The sequence below is a fragment of the Phyllostomus discolor genome, chromosome 9 (genome assembly GCF_004126475.2).
Source record: "Phyllostomus discolor isolate MPI-MPIP mPhyDis1 chromosome 9, mPhyDis1.pri.v3, whole genome shotgun sequence".
In the NCBI taxonomy this organism is placed as follows: domain Eukaryota; kingdom Metazoa; phylum Chordata; class Mammalia; order Chiroptera; family Phyllostomidae; genus Phyllostomus; species Phyllostomus discolor.
Genome location: NC_040911.2, coordinates 25,487,910 through 25,496,701, shown reverse-complemented (window position 1 = coordinate 25,496,701; position 8,792 = coordinate 25,487,910).

Below are 8,792 nucleotides of genomic sequence, written 5' to 3'. Positions count from 1 at the left end.
CGATTACCTAGTGTGTTGAAGATAGCCAGGGATGCTCTGCTCTGTCCAAAGAATACTTCAAAACTACCAATAATGCAACAAATAAAACTTCAGTTTGACCATGAACAGTATGCAGCATCCCTTACAAGTAGAACGCAGTGAGTTGGAAAGTTCTTTCTGTACAGTTTGGGACACAATATGCAGAGTCTAGAGTATGGCGAAACAATAATATGACAGTATAACAAGATGTTGTACTACTGGGCCCAGAGGCAAATTTCTCCTCACCTTTGCCCAGGAAGGAGGAAAAGAAAAAGTGTTAAGGTTAGCATTGGGCTTTACAATGGATGCAGCACAGATGTAAAGGAAACTGGTAAAAACCTAGCAAACTGGGGTAGGAGACAGGACACCAGGAATAAACTGACACTTCCTTCTTTGACTTTTCCCATTAGTATAATATTGTGGTTGAGTCTACTCATATGACAAGTTCTCAGCAGCACTGGAACTACATTTTGATGTTCAAATCTGAGTTGTCTTCACTGTATAATTTTTATGTTACTTCCAAAATAAGAGAGATAAATAGATAGATAGATAGATAGATAGATAGATGACAGACAGAATTGGTTTTGTATCAACCATAAGGATATGTAAGCCATGTTCCCCCATACTGGTGGATTTAAATACAGCTCTGTGGGTTTCATGGTTTATACTCCTTCTTCTAAGACCCCTGGCTCCCTCTGGATGACTAATGACAATGTCTAATCAATTTCTGTTTAAGCTGCATGGAGAGTTCATAAAAGACTATGACATCACACAGTTTTTATATTTTTTCATAATTACTATTTTAACATAACAATCCTCTGGGTTGTCTCTGGCCTAGACTCACATCACACTCAGCCTCTAAGTCACTGAGTATTGCCAGCCAACTATTTTCATGTGAGAAAATGTGGGATGAACCAAACATATTTGAATTTCCCATTCTTCTATTTTTCTTACATTAACTAGAATCTTTCCAAAAATATATGTCAAAATTTCCACAAATAAACATCCTGAGATTAAATTATCTGGATAGCTGAAGGCAGATTTAATCTGAAGAATAAGGTGATAAATTATACTGTAAAAATATTATTTGAACCTAGTAATCAAACAGCCAATACATTTTAGTGAAGTGGTTAGTTCTCTTGTGCTATATAGTAAAAAAATATACTACTCTCAAAAACCTTACAGTCGAGTAGGGAAGGCTACACTGAATGCAGCAAACACTAGAGGATAGCCATTTTTGAAGAACATGTTCCCCAGTATGCTGTCAACATCTAAGTACTAATGGGGAATACACGGGACAGACTGACAGCTGTCAAAGGAGAGGGCATTTGGGGGACTGGAGGAAAGAAAGTGAAGGAATTAGCCAAAAAATAAGTATGCATGGCACATAGGCACAGGCAAGAGTGTGGGGAGAGCCAGAGAGAAAAGGGGGTGGGGTCTAGGTGGCGGGTGCAAAGGGGAGGGAAGTGGGGATGGCTTGGGGGGATGGGTGCACAATGAGGTGCACACATCATGTTTTACTGAGTTGTACACTTGAAACCTGTGTGGTTTTGTAAACCAATGTGACCCCAATAAATTCCATTAAAAATGCTTTGGTGAAGATAATGGTGTTAGTGACTGCCCTAGAAAGACAAGTAGATTTGTGTAGATATATTCAGAAAGATATTATAAGAAAGAGCTAGTATTAATGAAAACTCAAGCAAAAGTATGCTTGAGGAGAGAATGAACTTCATTTGAAGGGAGCTACTCCAGTTGTGAAATAGATCACATTGAAACAAACATTTGGAACTTCATAGACTTACATGACAAGGAAAGGAGGTTAGTTGTGCTATTTTGCTGTAGTTACTTTCTGTTTACCTTCCTCCACATTGCTGAGAATATTGAGAGTTTATGGTTACCTATTTTTAACACATTGCCAATGAAAATTGATAATTCTTGTGGTTCAACACAGTTTCAGCCTTCACTATATGTATTTGGTTCTCATTTGCTTAATTCCATTTATTTCAGTTCAGCTTTTTATTCAATACCACTGATTGCTTAGTGTACTGGCAGGCTGTAGTAGGCATGCTAAAGTACAATTTATGATTTCTAATTACTGGGAGCTAACAATCTAGGTGACCTGAAAAACCACCTCTGTTGATGTGTTGTTGTTGTTTTGTTTTTTGTTTGAGAAGTGCTCTCAGACCCACAAGTCAGGACAACAGTGTTAAGAACCCAACACATGATTTCCAGAAGGCATTCCACCTGCTTTATGGAGGATCGCGATGTCCATACTATTGTTAGTTATATCATTAATAATCACAACACTTCTTTAAATGTGTGCAAGGATTTTTGAATAAGAAAACATTTTCACACATTTCATTTCTTTTGTGCCCACTGTGTGTCTCTGTGTACAGAGGGACACTGGGTCTCTCCAAGCCTTGTTCTCCTTGTCCCTACCTGCCTCGTGGAACATGCTGGGACACAGGCGTGTGTCACATGTGGCTCACAGGTGTGGAAAAGAGTGCTTCAGTAGTTCAAAAGAGAGAGTTTAGCACTTCAGATTTCTTAAAATCATTCATTTAACTTATTCAGCATGCTTCCACATCCTTTCTCTCATTTGATCCTCATACGTTTATTTTTGTCATAAAGTATATTTACATATTATTCATATTTACAGTTCTTCTCTCATCAAGCAAAACCAACAAAACTTCCACAAGCATTGCATATCAATTTCTTATAACCCAATACTGTCAAAATCATTGCTTTCCCTTCCCTCTCTCACATAGGCCAGTCTTCCTATTAGTAACTTGACCACTTTTTCTTTTTTAATGATTATTTTCCAGTTAATTTTTGGCATATTTTTTTAAAGGCAGGGTCATTCAGAGGCTAAATATGGATTTAACTTTTAATGGACAAGCACAATCTTTTCTGCCATGAAACTCCCTTAGATATGGTATCTCAGTTTTCTCTGCTTCTTTAAACCCTTCAAGAATATTACTTTTTAAATGTTTTTTTTTTAATTTTTATTTTCTTTTCCTAGGGGAACATGTCCATTCTGTCAAGGATTAGAGGAATATTAGGTAATGTCCTCTTCTGTCTTCAAGTTAATACAAAAATATTAAATAAGTAAACCTTATGATTTGTCCTTTTTGTGCTATAGGTTGTCCATATAATGTTTTCTAAATTTATTCCAATGTGTCATAGGGCAATACTTAGGAATTTTTCCTTTATGACCTGAATTAAACCTAATGGCAAAAGTCATAATATAAACTTTAAAAAAATCTAAATTCTATTCTTACCATGCACAATGATATTATATAATATCAATATATTTTTATGCTTTATTCATTGTTTCATTTCTTAATTATTGTCTACAAGTTATATTTAAAAATATATCCCAGGGTTTTTTATACTATATTTCACCTAAAGTCATACATTTGCTGTGAAAGAATACTGTATTATATTCCCTCCTCTCTTTCCTTTTCTCCTTTCTTCCTTCCATTCCTATTATTTCTCTCTTCATTTCTCCTCTTTCCTATTAATTTTGCTACTTTGGTGTTTTGCCTTCCTCTCCCCTTTACTTTCTTCATCACTTTATCATTGTTACATGGTAGTTTCTTTTGCTGCACCCCATTGGTTCTCAAGTGGAAGAGATTTTGCCCCAAGTAGTATTTGGTAATGTGTGCAGGTATGTTTGGTTGTCCCACCTGGGGTGAGGGGTGGCACTGGAATCTAATGTACCACATAGCTGGTCCTACCTAATACCACACTGATCCCTTTCTTCCTTTTTTTTTTAAAGATTTTATTTGTTTATTTATATTTAGAGAGTGGGAAAGGGAGGGAGAAAGAGAGGAGGAGAAACATCAATGTGTGGTTGCCTTTTGTGCACCCCTTACTGAGGACCTGGCTTGCAATCCAGAAATATGCCCTGACTGTGCCCTGACTGGGAATTGAACCAGCAACCCTTTGCTTCACAGTCCCGCACTCAATCCACTGAGCCATGCCAGCCAGGGTCACACTGTTCCTTTTTAAATATTCTTACTGTAATTTCTACAAGGGTAGTATTTTTCATGAGAGAGTCTGCAGACCACACATATAGTATAAGATCCCATAAAATGTTCAGGTTGGCATAAAGGTTTTATTTTTACACATCATGTCTGCTGTCCTGAACCCATCCAGGTACCATTTTCTAATCGTGATTAGAGCACTTGCAGGTATGGGATATGAAAAGTGCCTTCCATGCCATAAAATAAATGTGCAAGAGTTTAGAAAATTCATGCTTAGATCCTGATGCACTACCCTCTCCCCGAGCTCATGTCTGGTATTCTCTGGGGACAAACCTGTATTTCCCGTTGACCCTACACCTGCTTTTCAGTCCTGGATCTTATTTACCTTTTGGTCCTCTAGCTCTGTGCCCAGCAAAAGACTTTACAATAATAAATCTGAAATATTTGTAAGTAACAAACCATGGCCATTTCTGCCCATTCTTCTTGTGATTAATCTCTTTTCCAGCCAACTACTGATTATGGCGTGGAGCATTTTATACCAGCTTACCTGACACACCATATATTTACATGGTTTTAATGAGAAAATTATCTATCCAAAACAACCCCTGTCTTTTACAAATAAATACTCACATTACTTCCCTTTGTTATTGTCTTCCATGATTTATCTTGGGACCACAGACAAATTTCCCCCTCTTTTTGACTTAACCACTGGGTCTTCTCAGCCTATCCAGAATTTTTATCAGTATTTGTTGTCCCCAACTGCTAACACTCTCTCTGCTCTAAAATGTAATTGTTCATCTATTTATTTTAATATCCTGGTCATTCCAATTTTTTTCCACAAGCAACTGTAAAGAAGATTCAAAGTATGTATGTTATTTCAAAGATTTTTACAATGATATCAAATCAGCAACATTTGCCCTTCATCAACAACACAACATTTGATTTTTATGGTGATTTTAAAAATTTCTGATAGTTTTTTTTTGGATGAATTCTTAATTTTATCCTGTTTCCAGGTAGCTTTTTCCCACTATAAATAAGTAATGTCAGCAATATTTAACCTAGTGATTGTTGATCTCAAACCCAACAATCCTTTGTTCCATTATGATTGCATTCTCTAAGCTTTTCACAGATGGTGGCTTTGTTCATTCTTTCATTTTTTCCTTTTTAATCTTGACCCTGTCTGTACAAATTTTCCTCAGTGTTTCCTGTTTCGCTTCCTCTCCTATGTTTTATATATGCTCTTATATAATATTTCTGTAGCTTAGAATATTTATTTTATTCAGTAAAACCTGTTTTGAATCCCTTACCTCTGCAAGTTTCTTCCAAATTCAACAGAAATTTATTTAAGCATCTTGTCAAGTTCTTAAAAATTAATAGTAGCTGTTATAAAATACTATAGCTTTCATTTTATATTACAGAGTAGTACAAGCATTGTTGGTTATCCATTCAAAAACCATTCCACCTTTTTTTTTGTCCTTAATGACAAAGTTTGTCTTTCCAAATAGTACTGAAAATGCCATCCACTTGCTGTCCCAATCTCCAACTCATTTCTAGCCAAAGAAGATATGAGAGAGTCATCAGAGAAGTTTCTGGAAAACCCATCTTCTCTAACAACAGTCTCCTCCTAATTTTGGATGTTATCTTGTGAGATATGATGCTTGGGACACAAGGACATTTTTGTCAATACTCCAGACCAGCAAGATAAATTGGTATGAAAAACCGCATCCTTATTGGCATCGTTATGCCTCAGAACCAGTAATTTATGATGATACTTGTGATGCTAATACATTTTTGGAGGGTTTACTAAATGCCAAGTATTTTTACTCTATACATCTCATCTAATTCTGTTTATCATCCTAAAGTGTTTTTTAAGAACTATTTTCCACATTTTACATCTGAGGAAAGTAAAATCAAGGGCTTAAGTAGCTTGTCTGTGGTCACAGAGCTAGTCACTGGCACAGCTGGAATCTGAAACCTGACAGGCTGACTCCATTGTTTATATTCTCACCATTAAGTTATCTTTCTCATCAACCTGGAGGTCATCTGTTCCAGACTTCGTGGTGCATGAGATAATTGTGTCTTAGCTGTCCAAGATAATAAGATATAGTTGCCTAACCTTCTGCTACTTCTAAGTGAAAGCTTCTTAACATTCTCCATCTATTCCAGATATCAATTGTCCTGGTCTGCTCACCTTAATTAATTAATTAATTGGGGATCATATCCTGTAATGTAGATTGTGTAAGTGAACTATCGTAAATCCTGCATTGTTACGTCTTCCTGTCATCGGTGCTGTCTGCTGCATTTCTCTTCCTCTTTCTGGTCCCTGGTTCCATCTACTTTAGTGTAATTGTTTTTATTTGCTTTGTTGACCCTATGTCTTCATTTCTATAAATAATTTTCCCTTATTTCCTCATCCTTAAAGCTCAGACTAACTACCTCTTTTGGAGCAAAGGAGGGGACCCTCTTTCCATTGCCAGCTCTCTCCAGGTTCTTAATATTGTTTGTGTCAAGCTACTCTGCCTTTTCTCCCTCCTTTCACTTCACAACCTAGATGTCATCCTCATTAGCCTCCCTCCTATTCTCTGAAGCCCTCATCAGCTGTGTGTAGTAGCATGTTATCACTGAACTGTGAGGGCCTTAAATGCAGGAACTATCTTACTTACTTATTTACTTGTTATTTATGGGGGTAGTTGACATTCTTAGAAACTATCACAGAACCCAGCACACCCACAAGGAGCTTAAGGTTGCCCATTAAAGGAAGGAACAAGTGAGTGAGTATATTAACAGGACTTGGAGAAATTTTTCTGCATTAATTTGAGCAGATGCCACCAACTCCATGGCTTGTTTTCTCCCATAAAGAGGCCCGGCATCTATCTTTTTGTCCTTGGTCCTCTTTTATTATTTCATATTCTTGTGCAATTTAGATAGATGTGTTCTTTTGTCCCCCCAGAAGCTCTCCAAAGTTCTCTTTACAAATGGTACTTATTCTCCAGACCTAAAACCTTTTACCTGATTGTACCTTTCACTTACATGATTTCCTGAGCTCCATCAGCAGCTGATCTTTCGATGTTCTCTGTGCAGCTATAACTCATCTCAGTTCTTAAATAAAAAGTGCCCATAGGCACTGCTCTATCCTCCAGTGAGTGAACAGGGTCTTTAGCCTTGGCCTGTTCAGTGGAATCATCACAAAGTTCTCTGAACGGTATTGGTCCTTTTTACTTCTGACACTGTCTCTATAATAAATTCAATTTATCTTCTCATCTAATGCTCATATCAAATTTCTTGCGTCCTGGATTTAGAATTACAGCAAATATGTCCCTTGGTATATCCAATAGAATTAATAATCAGGATCCCCACAATATGATATCTTACCAGGCCCTTGCTCTTATCTCTGGTGTCACTGTTTCCCACAAATCTTCCCATGAAATGACTTCTCTCACTGCTGGAGAATACATGTGTGTCAAGCTTTCCTTCTTCCTCTTCCTCTTCATAAGAATGTTTTCTTTCCTTTTCCATACTGTCATCTTTTTTTCTTCCTACTTCCTCTCCACTTTTTTCCTCTCCCAATCATTTGGATTTTCTCTGACTTTCTCCCAGTATTCTCAGTAACTTTACTGTGTAATAATGAGTATTAGTGTTATATCTGCTATTTATTAAGCACATATTATAAGACAGGTACTCTGCCTGGTATGTGTATATTTGTGTATATGTGTGTACATTTTAAAACTCATAATAGCTAAATGAATTTTTAAATGAGAAAACAGAGTTTGTTTTTAAATGGCTCCAGATCACATGTGACAATATGTGTGAATGCATGTATTTCGTTTAATTTCCTTGTGAATCTCATATGTATGTATATCACAATTACCCAATGAGTAGGCATTATTTTGTCCCTTTTTTTAAGTGAAAAACTGAGGTGTGGTGAGATTAACAAGGCCGACCTATAGACAGCACACTAAACACCAGACAGTTGCAAAAATGCTCTCACGTGGGGTTCAGGCGATGAGTTTCTAGCCAAAGCTTGAGGCTATAGACTATAGATACCCATTCCCATCTCTGTGCCCTGCTACCCATCATCAGTCTGAGAGTCAGTCATGCAAATTTTGAGTTTGCTTCTGCCTGGTGTTCTGAAAAGGGGAGAAATTACACTCAGCTGCATAGGAGAGCTTTGAACTGACAGCGTCTGAGTGGTGTGTTTTCTTAGAAGAGATTACAAAAGGCCTGGCCTGTTCCTCCTCACTTGCTCTGGGGTGGTGGTTGTTAGTATTTTATGGGCTTTATGTTCTTTTTCCCAACTATAAAAATAAAATTCCAAATAGCGACTCACTAGAAAGACCTTAGAATAGTAATAAAATTTGACATATCAATAGTCAAAACAGTCCTGGAACAGGGGCAAAGAGAGAAAAATAGGCCTGGAAGTCAGTGTGCAAGTTTCTGTATGGATTACATTTTCTTTAATAGGAGAGATGAATATCAGAGGTTATAAATTTATTTATGACTTATATGGAGTCTGACCTCCACTTGGTACCAGTTATCACTTTATTAGCCTCTCATGATGGTTATTTCCAAGGCGAAGATAGTCTTGCATTATAAATCATTTGAAATTGTTGCTTACTGATATATGTTGGTATATATTGCTGAGATAGGAAAATCTGGTTGCAGAATACCTTCCCCCAAATAAAGTTGGGAGTCTCGAATTTTATCTGACATACCATCCATTGTGATAATATGTGGGGTGAGGCCTTTCACCTAAACATCTGGAATATTGTGCTCCCAGTGCCTTTG